Below are 16,199 nucleotides of genomic sequence, written 5' to 3'. Positions count from 1 at the left end.
GCTTTCCACATCCGCCCGACAGAAGGGGCAAGATATCTTAAAGGGTCATATCTACTAGCCCAGAAATGGCACGCTAAATACCTATTTATATTCCACCAGCCAGAATTCAGTCATATGGCCATGATTACTCACACAGAGTAGACAATACATGGTTTACAAATGAACATAGTAAGTTGTACTGAGATACAGTCTCTTGTGACCAAAGTTACTGAAATGTTTTTGTAGGAATGAAATATATATTGAGTAAGTGTCAAACAAAAAATGCAGTCTAAAAGTAAACTTCTAGGGGAGGCTGAGAACTATAATGTACTTTAACTACTGTGGAAAAAAAAAAAAAAAAAAACCTCTTGGTGATTTTTCACAGTAATCTTTCCTTCTTACTTATGTCACTACAGTGAAAGTCGTCAAAGAGGCTTTGTTGTTTGCAGTCATTTAAGGATCAGCTTTTTTTTCCCATATGACGCTTCAACAATATCCTAGGACCTCAAAGCTTCTGCATGATCCTCTACAGTGGCCAGAAGACAAAGAGAGAGAGAATTATTTGAGGGACCAGGCCTGAAAGTTGTAGACAACCCCTCTAATCACATCCTGTGAGCAGAACTTAGTCATGTGACTCCATTAGCCTCTGTTTTCCCCAGCTCCAGCTCCAAGATGGGGAAATCCTTCACCAACTTCATGTGCAAGAAGGACTTTCATCCCACCTCCAAATCTAATATCAAAAAATATAGATGACAGAATAGAAAATATCATATGGTAAGAAGAAACAAGAAGAATTAATGCAACAATATCTTAAGAACAAGAATCATATGATAATAGCTTGGTTATGGGATATGAAGTGTAAAGAATGGCCTTAATTTCATGTATGAAGCCCCACCAGGAGTTAAAAAAGTAAAGTAGACAAAGAGAAAGAAGAAACAGAGGAGAGACTAAATACAAATTTGAATGGCAGAAAGGAGCCCCACAAGAAAAATATGCCAAAGATGACATGCACATCAGAGATCAACCCTTTGGTATTCAGTTTTGAAATGTGAGGGGCATCAAATGTTACAAATGGGATCATGTCAACACAGATCAAGAATATCGTTAGTTGGATCTTTCTGGAATCAATGCAAGTTCAGTTCCCAGTGATGGCTCAGGTCATCAATGCACACCTCGGAGCCAATGGAGGAAATGAGAAACAGTGGATTTGCCCTGAAATGAAATGTGCTGTGGAGAAACTTGACCACAAATGATCCATCACAGGAGTTTGCTGTAAGTGGGGCTGAAGAAGATCCAGAAGTTGAATTTTTAAAGTTATTAACAACCAAACAAAAACAGAAACTTCTCAGGAAATGAGATAAACTGGAGAAGAACAAAGAAAAAGAAAAGAGATAGAAAAAAGAAAAAGTTTCAGAAGAACAGAAGTACACACAAAAAACATAAAAACAAGTCCTCTTCTTCTTCCTCATCCTCCTCTTCCTCCTACTCCTCCTCTTCTCCTACTGAAACTTCAGAAAGCAGTAGAGTGAGAGTGACATTAAAGAAAAAAATATATTGAAAAGAAGAAAATAAAGAAAAACAAGAGCTCAGGGCATAACAACAGTGATTCTGAAGAGCAGGACAAGCCTGAAAAGAGAAAACTTTGTGAAGAACTTTCTAGCAGTTACCTTAACCAGGAAAAAAGCCAAGGTAAGGCCTGAGTTCTTAAAACACGAGAGTTCTAGGGAGAATAGCAAACGAAGCCATTCTGATTCTGACAGAAAGTCCAGAAGCCATAATCATAGCCCAGAGAAGAGAAGCTCTGAAAGAAAGGAGGGGAGCAGCAGAAACCATGGCAGAGAAGAGAGGAGCGGGGGAAGCCAAGGCAGAAGTTCTGTAGCTATAAGCAAAGAGAGATAAGAAAACAGCCACAATCAAGTCCCAGTGAAGAGTGTAGTAGAAGAAATGACACCAGAAGCCATGGCACAGATGTATACAGAGAAGAAACAATGTACAGAGTACCCAGGAGATATGCATACTAAAATGACACAAAGAGAATGAAGCAGAATGAGAGACTAATGAGAGACTCTACATGATGATTATCTGAGGATAAAAATATCTCCACTTTTTAATGAATACCTTTATCATGGGCTACATGGTGTACTGTTGTCTTTCTAATTAATAAAGCTCTATTTTTCTTAAAAAAAGAAAAGAAGCTGGAAAGCAATGTCTAGTTGTTTGCAAATTAAAATAGATATTTGTGTACAAGCCAGTCTTTGACTTTTATTTTCCACACATGGAACACCCTTACCACTTCCATAAAAGAGACAGCCAATGTCTCATCCAGTCTCTGCCTCTAGCTCAGAGTCTAGAACCTTTAGGAGATATGCAGTCCTCAAGCACAAGTGCCATGTCTGGTAGTGCTACATGAACTATAAGTCGTGTTTATTTGATCCGCTTTTTCACCAAAAAGTATATGTATGTTATATATATACACAGAGTAGATCAGAGGAGAATAACAACACTAACCATGCCCATTTGAAGAATGGCAGAATGGAAGTAGTCATTTGGCTGTAGTGACTATGAAATCCTGTTGGGCCAGCTTGGTGAATGAAGGTTATTGTCCTGACACTTGGTAGAGTTTCCAAATTAGACACTGACTGTTTTCTGGCAGTAACCCTTCATTTCCCATTATTCTCCACTGGGGATGTTGCCATCCTTTGGGAATGCTCAACCTTTACAGTTCATTTACTTCTGGAGAAAGCTTGATGAACTGAAATGTGTTTAATAGCTTGAACATTCAAAGGTTTTTTTTTTTTTTTCTTTGACATTGTCTCATTGACAGCAGAAGTCCCTCAAAACTTTAGTGGGTTTCTGATTTACTTGCTTCAAGTCACTTTCATATGACACTTTAAGTAACCACACTTTAAGTATTTTCCTAGACCTAGTTTTATCTCTGCTTGCTCATCCTCAAACCTCTTCTCTCAACTTGATAGGGTATCATGATGACAGCCGGATAGACCTGCATGGAAACGTACCTTTAATTTGATTTTCTAAAATATGGCTGAGTAAATCACTTCAACTGAAAAGTCTCACTGAGTATTCACTGTTCAAAGTCATTTTCTCAGTCTCATCTTTTATGTCTCTTATTTTGGAGTTCAGAATCAATTGGCTTTCCCACCTTAGAAAAGCCTCTAAATTCCTCCTGTTCCTTTTTTGCTGCAAATAAACCATTTATTTCTTGCGATTTCTTTCTTGCAATGCCTTTCCAAACTCATCCAATAGCAACCTATACCCATGAGTAATGTTCTGTTTTTCAACCACTTTTCATAGTTATTTGTGTATGCTTGTGGTCTGCCTTTCCAGTTATCATATTTTGTTTTTACCAAATATTTTGCCATACTGTCAGTCTTTTATATCTGCTTCTTTGCAACTCTTTGCCCAACCACTTAGCCAATGACACATTCTTTAGGTTTTATTGCAGCAGCAACACCTCTCGATATCTCTGTTAATCTGGCAGGCTAAAAGTTATTAGAATTAACAATACAATCTTAATGGATTATCACACACATACAAGACATCATTCTTGTTTACATCACAGTACAGTGGAAATTGTGGGTGGGGAGCTGCTTCCTATAATCATTTAAGGATCCAAATGCCTGTGATATCATGGCTCTATCATCTCTCAGAGGCTCAGAATCCTCCACTGTATTGTTCACATCTGGTTGCCAGGAAAGAAAAGGAGTGTGGAGAAGTAAGTCGAGCTTTAATGACTAGGCATGGAAATGGCACATATCACATCTGTGTATGTTCTGCTACCCAGCACTCAGAAACATAGCCCCACTTAATACAGAGGATTAGATCATACAGAGTCAATGGGTATATGGAGAAAGATTACACAGATATTGTTTACAGTTGACAAGTTTCTGCCACAACAAAAAAGAAAATGGATTTGTGGTGAGCAACTGGCAATGTCTGCATTAGCTCATTTCCAGGATGCTGTACTACTTAGAAATTGAGCCTTGTGGGTTTTGCACCAATGGAGTTACTACTATAATTCAGACCCATCAGCTGTGCCCAAGAGTCGAAGGAGATTAAAAAAAAAAAAAAAAAAAAGTCAAGCCATTGAAAGCCTTTTATGCCATGGTAGAGAATTTGCTTTCCATTCTATGGTAACAGAATGTTTTTGAGATCTCTTTTGTTCACAATAGAATGACGCAATCAAATTTTCATTATTAAGCTACAGCTCATATCCTTCGCCCATTTTTTGATGAAGTTGTTTGATTTTTTCTTGTAAATTTGTTTAAATTCTTTGTAGATTCTGGATATTAGCCCTTTGTCAGATGGGTAGATTGCAAAAATTTTCTCCCATTCTGTAGGTTGCCTGTTCACTCTGATGGTAGTTTCTTTTGCAGTGCCAAAGCTCTTTAGTTTACTTAAATCCTATTTGTCAATTTTGGCTTTTATTGCCATTACATTTGCTGTTTTAGACATGAAGTCCTTGCCCATGCCTATGTCCTGAATGGTATTGCCTAGGTTTTCTTCTAGGGTTTTATGGTTTTAGGTCTGACATTTAAGTCTTTAATCCATCTTGAATTAATTTTTGTATAAGGTATAAGGAAGGGATCCAGTTTCAGCTTTCTACACATGGCTAGTCAGTTTTCCCAGCACCATTTATTAAATAGGGAGTCCTTTCCCCATTTCCTGTTTTTGTCAGGTTTGTCAAAGATCAGATGGCTGTAGATGTGTGGTATTATTTCTGAGGGCACTGTTCTGTTCCATTGGTCTATATCTCTGTTTTGGTAGCAGTACCATGCTGTTTTGGATACTGTAACCTTGTAGCATTGTTTGAAGTCAGGTAGTGGGAAAGATATGAACAGACACTTCTCAAAAGAAGACATTTATGCAGCCAACAAACACATGAAAAAATGCTCATCATCACTGGCCATCAGAGAAATGCAAATCAAAACCACAATGAGATACCATCTCACACCAGTTAGAATGGCAATCATTCAAAAGTCAGGAAACAACAGGTGCTGGAGAGGATGTGGAGAAATAGGAACACTTTTACACTGTTGGTGGGTGTGTAAACTAGTTCAACCACTGTGGAAGACAGTGTGGCGATTCTTCAAGGATGTGGAACTAGAAATACCATTTGACCCAGCTATCCCATTACTGAGTATATACCCAAAGGATTATAAATCATGCTGCTATAAAGACACATGCACACGTATGTTTATTGTGGCACTATTCACGATAGCAAAGACTTGGAACCAACCCAAATATCCATCAATGATAGATTGGATTAAGAAAATGTGGCATATATACACCATAGAATACTATGCAGCCATAAAAAAGGATGAGTTCATGTCCTTTATAGGGACATGGATGAAGCTGGAAACCATCATTCTGAGCAAGCTGTCACAAGGACAGAAAACCAAACACCGCATGTTCTCACTTATAGGTGGAAATTGAACAATGAGAACACTTGGACACAGGAAAGAGAATGTCACACACTGGGGCCTGTCATGGGGTGGGGGAAGCGGGGAGGGCTAGAGTTAGGAGATATACCTAATGTAAATGACGAGTTAATGGGTGCAGCACACCAACATGGCACATGTATACATATGTAACAAACCTGCACGTTGTGCACATGTACCCTAGAACTTAGAGCATCATCATCATCATCATCATCATCATCATCATAAAACAGTTATATATGAAAAAATAAAATAAAATAAACTACAGCTCTAGAAATGTAAGAGAAAGAAGGAAACTAACATTAATTGGACACTATGTAGTGCCAAAAATTACCTAGGTTTTATTTCATTTAACTCCAGCAGCAACGTTATAAATTAGATAATTTTATTGTGTCCCATTTTGACTAGTGAGGAAAGTTCATAAAGCTTTATCTTTTATCTCACAATAAGTTTCAAAGCTGATATGCCAACTGAGAAATATCTGACTCCAGAATCCATGTTCTTTTCAACAGATAAGCAGAATAATTAGAGGTGATACTAGAAACATAAAAGCCTTTTAAAATTGTTTCAGCATCTCATGCAAGTAGATTAGAGAGTATGTACTAGGCCAGCAGTGTGAGGATAGAAAAAAACAGCAACCCATTTGGGACATAACTTGAAAGCATAATAGAGAAAGCCTGGGCATCTATTGAGTATGAGAGGCAATGGGGAGGGTAGAATTAAGAATGTCTCTAGTCTCTTGCTTAGGAAAAAGGAAAGTGAGGAGCAGAAGCATTATTTATTGAGCTGAAAAGAAAAAGATCTTAAAATAAGAAAGAAGTCATAGTGGAAATTTTTCTACGATGCTATGGAATTTAAGGAAGATCGTTAGCGAATTCTCCCATATCCTCAATGTCTCCAAATTGTCCCTTCACCTTCTTGCTTTAATAAAAATGCAGATGCCTTCTGTGAACCTCATTTTCTTTGAAACCCCTAAAGTAAATTCTGATTTGCCGCTCACAGTTCTTGGACCAGTAAATAAAGTAAGTGTCCTTGTTTCTCACAGTGGATTCCAGATCATTTCCCTCCCTCTTCCCTGAAAGAAAAAATAGAAAGCTTTAAATTCCGTATCTTCAAAGTAGTTCACTACTAGCCCTGCTTATCACTGCCATCTACTGTTACCTGATGTATTAAGCAGCTTTTGCTGCATAATGCTGCATAACAAACAATCTCAAAACTTAACAGTTTACAAAAACAATCATTTATGTTCCACCTACTGGTCTGTGGATTGGTTTTAGCTGGACTGAAATGAGCTAAGCTCAAGTGGGCTTAGAACCAGGTTGTAGATTAGTTTCAGATATGCTTCACATGTCTTCACATTCGAAATCCCCAGCTGGACGAGCAGTCACCGTCCCAGCATGCAGTTCTAACAACAGAGGTCAGTAGGAGCTCAAGAGGACTGGCTAAATCCTGTAATAGCCTTTAAAGCCTCTGGTCAGAACTGGCACATTTTCACTGATCACTATATTCCATTGGCCAAAGAAAGTGACATGGCAAAGTCTAATATTTACTAAACAATAATAAAATCTGCCACAGTGGGTCATGACTCCTCATTGATTAAATATTTTATCTCTTGGAACCCTAAAACCCTCTTATGTTGATTTCTTTTATTATGCATTAAGTTCTGGGATACATGTGTAGAATATGCAGGTTTGTTACATAGGTATAAACGTGCCATGGTGGTTTGCTGCACCCATCAACCTGTCATCTACGTTAGGTATTTCTCCTAGTGCTATCCCTACCCTTGACCCCCATCCCCCAACAGGCCCCAATGCGTGATGTTCCCATCCCTGTGTCCATGTGTTCTCATTGTTCAACTCCCACTTATGAGTGAGAACATGTGGTGTTTGGTTTTCTGTTCCTGTGTTAGTTTGCTGAGAATGATGGTTTCCAGCTTCATCCATGTCCCCGTAGAGGCCATGAACTCATCATTTTTTATAGCTGCATAGTATTCCATGGCGTATAGGTGCCACATTTTCTTTAATCAGCCTATCATGGATGGGCGTCTGGGTTCATTCGAAGTCTTTACTATTATGAACAGTGCTGCAATAAACCTATGTGTGCATGTGTCTTTATAGTAGAATGATTTATAATCCTTTGAGTATATACCCAGTAATGCAATTGCTGGGTCAAATGGTATTTCTGGTTCTAGTTGATGTTGATTTTTAAAGTAATGGTATGGGCTTTATAATTATCCTTTCAAAATGATAATTTCAAAACTGAGGTCTGTCAGTTCTTTAGACTACTCTCTTCCTTTGGAGTTGGTTCATTCCCATAATCAATCTCTAGACCCACTACAAAATAACAATTTCAATTTCTTTTTTTTTTTATTTTTTATTTTTATTTTTTATTTTATTTTATTTTATTTTTTTAATTTATTTATTATTATTAAACTTCAAGTTGTAGGGTACATGTGCACAACGTGCAGGTTTGCTACGTATGTATACTTGTGCCATGTTAGTGTGCTGCACCCATCAACTCGTCATTTACATAAGGTATAACTCCCAATGCAATCCCTCCCCCCTCCCCCCTCCCCATGATAGGCCCCGGTGTGTGATGTTCCCCTTCCCGAGTCCAAGTGATCTCATTGTTCAGTTCCCGCCTATGAGTGAGAACATGCGGTGTTTGGTTTTCTGTTCTTGTGATAGTTTGCTGAGAATGATGGTTTCCAGCTGCATCCATGTCCCTACAAAGGACACAAACTCATCCTTTTTTATGGCTGCATAGTATTCCATGGTGTATATGTGCCACATTTTCTTAATCCAATCTGTCACTGATGGACATTTGGGTTGATTCCAAGTCTTTGCTATTGTGAAGAGTGCTGCAATAAACATACGTGTGCATGTGTCTTTATAGCAGCATAATTTATAATCCTTTGGGTATATACCTAGTAATGGGATGGCTGGGTCATATGGTACATCTAGTTCTAGATCCTTGAGGAATCGCCATACTGTTTTCCATAATGGTTGAACTAGTTTACAATCCCACCAACAGTGTAAAAGTGTTCCTATTTCTCCACATCCTCTCCAGCACCTGTTGTTTCCTGACTTTTGAATGATCGCCATTCTAACTGGTGTGAGATGGTATCTCATTGTGGTTTTGATTTGCATTTCTCTGATGGCCAGTGATGATGAGCATTTTTTCATGTGTCTGTTGGCTGTATGAATGTCTTCTTTTGAGAAATGTCTGTTCATATCCTTTGCCCATTTTTTGATGGGGTTGTTTGTTTTTTTCTTGTTAATTTGTTTGAGTTCTTTGTAGGTTCTGGATATTAGCCCTTTGTCAGATGAGTAGATTGCAAAAATTTTCTCCCATTCTGTAGGTTGCCTGTTCACTCTGATGGTAGTTTCTTTTGCTGTGCAGAAGCTCTTTAGTTTAATGAGATCCCATTTGTCAATTTTGGCTTTTGCTGCCGTTGCTTTTGGTGTTTTAGACATGAAGTCTTTGCCCATGCCTATGTCCTGAATGGTACTACCTAGGTTTTCCTCTAGGATTTTTATGGTATTAGGTCTAACATTTAAGTCTCTAATCCATCTTGAATTAATTTTCGTATAAGGAGTAAGGAAAGGATCCAGTTTCAGCTTTCTACTTATGGCTAGCCAATTTTCCCAGCACCATTTATTAAATAGGGAATCCTTTCCCCATTTCTTGTTTCTCTCAGGTTTGTCAAAGATCAGATGGCTGTAGATGTGTGGTATTATTTCTGAGGACTCTGTTCTGTTCCATTGGTCTATATCTCTGTTTTGGTACCAGTACCATGCTGTTTTGGTTACTGTAGCCTTGTAGTATAGTTTGAAGTCAGGTAGCGTGATGCCTCCAGCTTTGTTCTTTTGACTTAGGATTGTCTTGGAGATGCGGGCTCTTTTTTGGTTCCATATGAACTTTAAAGCAGTTTTTTCCAATTCTGTGAAGAAGCTCATTGGTAGCTTGATGGGGATGGCATTGAATCTATAAATTACCTTGGGCAGTATGGCCATTTTCACGATATTGATTCTTCCTATCCATGAGCATGGTATGTTCTTCCATTTGTTTGTGTCCTCTTTTATTTCACTGAGCAGTGGTTTGTAGTTCTCCTTGAAGAGGCCCTTTACATCCCTTGTAAGTTGGATTCCTAGGTATTTGATTCTCTTTGAAGCAATTGTGAATGGAAGTTCATTCCTGATTTGGCTCTCTGTTTGACTGTCACTGGTGTATAAGAATGCTTGTGATTTTTGCACATTAATGTTGTATCCTGAGATTTTGCTGAAGTTGCTTATCAGCTTAAGGAGATTTTGGGCTGAGACAATGGGGTTTTCTAAATATACAATCATGTCGTCTGCAAAGAGGGACAATTTGACTTCTTCTTTTCCTAACTGAATACCCTTGATTTCTTTCTCTTGCCTGATTGCGCTAGCCAGAACTTCCAACACTATGTTGAATAGGAGTGGTGAGAGAGGGCATCCCTGTCTTGTGCCAGTTTTCAAAGGGAATTTTTCCAGTTTTTGCCCATTCAGTATGATATTGGCTGTGGGTTTGTCATAAATAACTCTTATGATTTTGAGGTACGTTCCATCAATACCGAATTTATTGAGCGTTTTTAGCATGAAGGGCTGTTGAATTTTGTCAAAAGCCTTTTCTGCATCTATTGAGATAATGATGTGGTTCTTGTCTTTGGTTCTGTTTATATGCTGGATTATGTTTATTGATTTGCGAATGTTGAACCAGCCTTGCATCCCAGGGATGAAGCCCACTTGATCATGGTGGATAAGCTTTTTGATGTGCTGCTGAATCCGGTTTGCCAGTATTTTATTGAGGATTTTTGCATCGATGTTCATCAGGGATATTGGTCTAAAATTCTCTTTTTTTGTTGTGTCTCTGCCAGGCTTTGGTATCAGGATGATGTTGGCCTCATAAAATGTGTTAGGGAGGATTCCCTCTTTTTCTATTGATTGGAATAGTTTCAGAAGGAATGGTATCAACTCCTCCTTGTACCTCTGGTAGAATTCAGCTGTGAATCCATCTGGTCCTGGACTTTTTTTGGTTGGTAGGCTATTAATTATTGCCTCAATTTCAGAGCCTACTATTGGTCTATTCAGGGATTCAACTTCTTCCTGGTTTAGTCTTGGAAGAGTGTAAGTGTCCAGGAAATTATCCATTTCTTCTAGATTTTCCAGTTTATTTGCGTAGAGGTGTTTATAGTATTCTCTGATGGTAGTTTGTATTTCTGTGGGGTCGGTGGTGATATCCCCTTTATCATTTTTAATTGCGTCGATTTGATTCTTCTCTCTTTTCTTCTTTATTAGTCTTGCTAGTGGTCTGTCAATTTTGTTGATCTTTTCAAAAAACCAACTCCTGGATTCATTGATTTTTTGGAGGGTTTTTTGTGTCTCTATCTCCTTCAGTTCTGCTCTGATCTTAGTTATTTCTTGCCTTCTGCTAGCTTTCGAATGTGTTTGCTCTTGCTTCTCTAGTTCTTTTAATTGCGATGTTAGAGTGTCAATTTTAGATCTTTCCTGCTTTCTCTTGTGGGCATTTAGTGCTATAAATTTCCCTATACACACTGCTTTAAATGTGTCCCAGAGATTCTGGTATGTTGTATCTTTGTTCTCATTGGTTTCAAAGAACATCTTTATTTCTGCCTTCATTTAGTTATGTACCCAGTAGTCATTCAGGAGCAGGTTGTTCAGTTTCCATGTAGTTGAGCGGTTTTGATTGAGTTTCTTAGTCCTGAGTTCTAATTTGATTGCACTGTGGTCTGAGAGACAGTTTGTTATAATTTCTGTTCTTGTACATTTGCTGAGGAGTGCTTTACTTCCAATTACGTGGTCAATTTTGGAGTAAGTGCGATGTGGTGCTGAGAAGAATGTATATTCTGTTGATTTGGGGTGGAGAGTTCTATAGATGTCTATTAGGTCTGCTTGCTGCAGAGATGAGTTCAATTCCTGGATATCCTTGTTAACTTTCTGTCTCGTTGATCTGTCTAATGTTGACAGTGGAGTGTTGAAGTCTCCCATTATTATTGTATGGGAGTCTAAGTCTCTTTGTAAGTCTCTAAGGACTGGCTTTATGAATCTGGGTGCTCCTGTATTGGGTGTATATATATTTAGGATAGTTAGCTCTTCCTGTTGAATTGATCCCTTTACCATTATGTAATGGCCTTCTTTGTCTCTTTTGATCTTTGATGGTTTAAAGTCTGTTTTATCAGAGACTAGTATTGCAACCCCTGCTTTTTTTTGTTCTCCCTTTGCTTGGTAAATCTTCCTCCATCCCTTTATTTTGAGCCTATGTATGTCTCTGCGCGTGAGATGGGTCTCCTGAATACAGCAGACTGATGGGTCTTGACTCTTTATCCAGTTTGCCAGTCTGTGTCTTTTAATTGGAGCATTTAGTCCATTTACATTTAAGGTTAAGATTGTTATGTGTGAACTTGATCCTGCCATTATGATATTAACTGGTGATTTTGCTCATTAGTTGATGCAGTTTCTTCCTAGCCTTGATGGTCTTTACATTTTGGCATGTTTTTGCAATGGCTGGTACCAGTTGTTCCTTTCCATGTTTAGTGCTTCCTTCAGGGTCTCTTGTAAGGCAGGCCTAGTGGTGACAAAATCTCTAAGCATTTGCTTATCTGTAAAGGATTTTATTTCTCCTTCACTTATGAAACTTAGTTTGGCTGGATATGAAATTCTGGGTTTAAAATTATTTTCTTTAAGAATGTTGAATATTGGCCCCCACTCTCTTCTGGCTTGAAGAGTTTCTGCCGAGAGATCTGCTGTTAGTCTGATGGGCTTCCCTTTGTGGGTAACCCGACCTTTCTCTCTGGCTGCCCTTAAGATTTTTTCCTTCATTTCAACTTTGGTGAATCTGGCAATTATGTGTCTTGGAGTTGCTCTTCTCGAGGAGTATCTTTGTGGCGTTCTCTGTATTTCCTGGATTTGAATGTTGGCCTGCCCTACTAGGTTGGGGAAGTTCTCCTGGATGATATCCTGAAGAGTGTTTTCCAACTTGGTTCCATTTTCCCCCTCACTTTCAGGCACCCCAATCAGACGTAGATTTGGTCTTTTTACATAATCCCATACTTCTTGCAGGCTTTGTTCATTTCTTTTTCTTCTTTTTTCTTTTGGTTTCTCTTCTCGCTTCATTTCATTCATTTGATCCTCCATCGCTGACATTCTTTCTTCCAGTTGATCGAGTCGGTTACTGAAGCTTGTGCATTTGTCACGTATTTCTCGTGCCATGGTTTTCGTCTCTTTCATTTCGTTTGTGAGCTTCTCTGCATTAATTACTCTAGCCATCAATTCTTCCACTTTTTTTTCAAGATTTTTAGTTTCTTTGCGCTGGGTACGTAATTCCTCCTTTAGCTCTGAGAAATTTGATGGACTGAAGCCTTCTTCTCTCATCTCGTCGAAGTCATTCTCCGTCCAGCTTTGATCCGTTGCTGGCGATGAGCTGTGCTCCTTTGCCGGGGGAGATGCGCTCTTGTTTTTTGAATTTCCAGCTTTTCTGCCCTGCTTTTTCCCCATCTTTGTGGTTTTATCTGCCTCTGGTCTTTGATGATGGTGATGTACTGATGGGGTTTTGGTGTAGGTGTCCTTCCTATTTGATAGCTTTCCTTCTAACAGTCAGGATCCTCAGCTGTAGGTTGTAGCTGTAGGAGATTGCTTGAGGTCCACTCCAGACCCTGTTTGCCTGGGTATCAGCAGCAGAGGCTGCAGAAGATAGTATATTTCTGAACAGCGAGTGTACCTGTCTGATTCTTGCTTTGGAAGCTTCCTCTCAGGGGTGTACTCCACCCTGTGAGGTGTGGGGTGTCAGACTGCCCCTAGTGGGGGATGTCTCCCAGTTAGGCTACTCAGGGGTCAGGGACCCACTTGAGCAGGGAGTCTGTCCCTTCTCAGATCTCAACCTCCGTGTTGGGAGATCCACTGCTCTCTTCAAAGCTGTCAGACAGAGTCGTTTGCGTCTGCAGAGCTGCTGCGTTTGTTATTGTTTACTGTGTCCTGTCCCCAGAGGTGGAGTCTACAGAGACAGGCAGGTTTCCTTGAGCTGCTGTGAGCTCCACCCAGTTCGAGCTTCCCAGCAGCTTTGTTTACCTACTTAAGCCTCAGCAATGGCGGGCGCCCCTCCCCCAGCCTCGCTGCTGCCTTGCGGGTAGATCACAGACTGCTGTGCTAGCGATGAGGGAGGCTCCGTGGGTGTGGGACCCTCCCGGCCAGGTGTGGGATATGATCTCCTGGTGTGCCTGTTTGCTTAAAGCGCAGTTTTGGGGTGGGAGTTACCCGATTTTCCAGGTGTTGTGTGTCTCAGTTCCCCTGGCTAGGAAAAGGGATTCCCTTCCCCCTTGCACTTTCCAGGTGAGGCAATGCCTCGCCCTGCTTCAGCTCTCGCTGGTCGGGCTGCAGCAGCTGACCAGCACCGATGGTCTGGCACTCCCCAGTGAGATGAACCCAGTACCTCAGTTGAAAATGCAGAAATCACCGGTCTTCTGTGTCGCTCGCGCTGGGAGTTGGAGACTGGAGCTGTTCCTATTCGGCCATCTTGCTCCACAATTTCAATTTCAAGCTTCCTATTCTTCAACAACTTCTTTCTATATACATTTTCTCTGTATACATATATGCATATATACATTTTCTCTCATCTCCTCTCATAATTACTGCTTACTATTTTCAATATCTTGTGTTGGGCAGAATAATGACCCCCAAAGATGTCAATGACCTAATTCCCATGTTACATGACAAAGGGAAATTTACATATTAGACAGAATTAAGTTTACTAATAAGCAAATCTTAAAATATGAAGATTACCCTGGAATATCCGGATGGGCTCATTGTAATCACGAGAGACCTAAATGAGGAAGACAGAAAAGTAAGAACCAGAGAAAGATGTGAACAGACATTGCTGGCTTTGAAGATGAAAGGGGGCCATGAACAGGGAATGGGGGAAACCACCAGAAACTGGAAAAAGTACAAAAATATATTTTTTCCCTAGAGCTTTCAGAAAGAAACTCAACTTTATCATCACCTTGATTTTAGGCCAGTGGGACACATTTTGGAGCTCTGACATCCAGGATTGTAAAATAATAAATTTGTATTTTTATAAACTATTACATTTGTGGTAACTTGCTACACAAGCAATAGGAAACTAATAGACATCCCAACTCAAAACTCCTTTAATCCCAGAAAAACAATACTTTGATATTACCACATTTTTACTGTCCCTCACTTTCCTGAGGACTTCTTTTTATTCATGCAATTCAGCAGCTTAGATTCTATGGCCAGATATTATGATAACCCGACTCTGTTGCTTTGTGATACCTCACTTAGTAAAACTGAAAACACTATCTCTCAGCCCACTCTAAGTCTGCACTCACATGATAGAATGTGACAATGACAGTGATTATGCAGAACACAATCACCTTAAATTCATTTGTCTTTCATCAAGTGAGTCTTCAATACTGCGCAGCTAAAATACTGTATTTCCCTAATTCATACACTAATCCACATTCTGAATAATTACTTTATATCTATTTCTCCTTGAAACTCCCACACCAATTCCCCCATTACATTAGGTCAATGACCTTGTTTCATTAAATAAAAGGAAACAATCTGAAGGTCACATCCACACTCTCCCACCTTCCCACATGTGTGCCTTGTGTTTTTTCTCCTACTGCTATGGAGGGTATGACTGTGCTTTTAGCTGAAGCCACATGTGTCACTTGTACTCTATGCCTTGTCTTCTTTAGCCCACTCAAGGATATCAGTCAGGTTCTCCTGTCTCTCTCAAGTCATAATTTTCATTATCTACAACCATTTCACTTCATATATGAACATAATATCATTTCTTCTGTATTAAAAATTAAAAATATTTACTTGCCCTACAGCCTTATCCAAGGCCTCCCATGTCCTTTCTCTTAGCTAAACTTCTCAAAAGTCTTGCCTACAATCATCGTCCTCTATGTCTTATGTCAAATCCCTCCTGCATTCTTTCTTGAACTCATGCCATTCCCAAATTTTCCTCAAACACTAAAAAACAACAGGTTTTGTTAAGTCACCAATGGCCCTGTGTTCCAAAGTCTAAAGATAGTTATCAACCCTCATTTTGTTTGACCTATTAATAGCATTTGATTCTTCAGATACCTCTTTCTTCTTTAAAGTAATTTTTTCACTTGGATTCCAGGTCACTATCTTTTTCTGGTATTCCTCTTATCTCAGGGAGAACTCCCTCTCTGTCTCCTTTGTTGTTTTCATATTCCTAATCTCTTGAGTATAGTGTCTCATATCAAACTCATGGGACTTCTTCTCTATTCATGCTCACTCTCTTAGTGATCTCATCCAATCTCATAGCTTAAGACACCAAGCTGAAAATTTTCAAATTTTTGTGTCTACCCAGGAGCTCTTCCCTGAACTCCAGCCTCTTATATTCAAGACTGTTTACACAACATCACAATTTGAATTTTTAATACTCATTTCAAACAAAATATTCCTCTTGACTCTCCCTTTCCTTGATACAAGCACAGACGTACATGCACACACACCCCAAATATGTTTCTTTTGAACTCTTTACATATCGCATCTCAATAGTAACTCCACTCTCATGGTTTCTTTGCCAAAACTATGTGTGGTAATATCAATTCTTCTCTTTTGTTAATATCCATATTCTGTGTTTCTACTTTCAAAATATGTTCAGACTGTGACCATTTCTCCTTTACTTTTACTGCAATCTCCCTGGTCAGAGTTTGCTTGGACA

The 16,199-nt window shown here is 39.3% G+C and overlaps 1 pseudogene; it reads left to right on the top strand.

Annotated features, from left to right (window-relative positions):
* The first annotated feature begins 341 nt into the window (after nt 1-341).
* On the top strand, nt 342-2,019 carry LOC103236154 (corepressor interacting with RBPJ 1 pseudogene; annotated as a pseudogene).
* Nucleotides 2,020-16,199: the final 14,180 nt, after the last annotated feature.

This window comes from Chlorocebus sabaeus, chromosome 7 (assembly GCF_047675955.1).
Source record: "Chlorocebus sabaeus isolate Y175 chromosome 7, mChlSab1.0.hap1, whole genome shotgun sequence".
NCBI classification, from domain to species: domain Eukaryota; kingdom Metazoa; phylum Chordata; class Mammalia; order Primates; family Cercopithecidae; genus Chlorocebus; species Chlorocebus sabaeus.
This window is presented reverse-complemented; position numbering and strand designations above follow the sequence as displayed.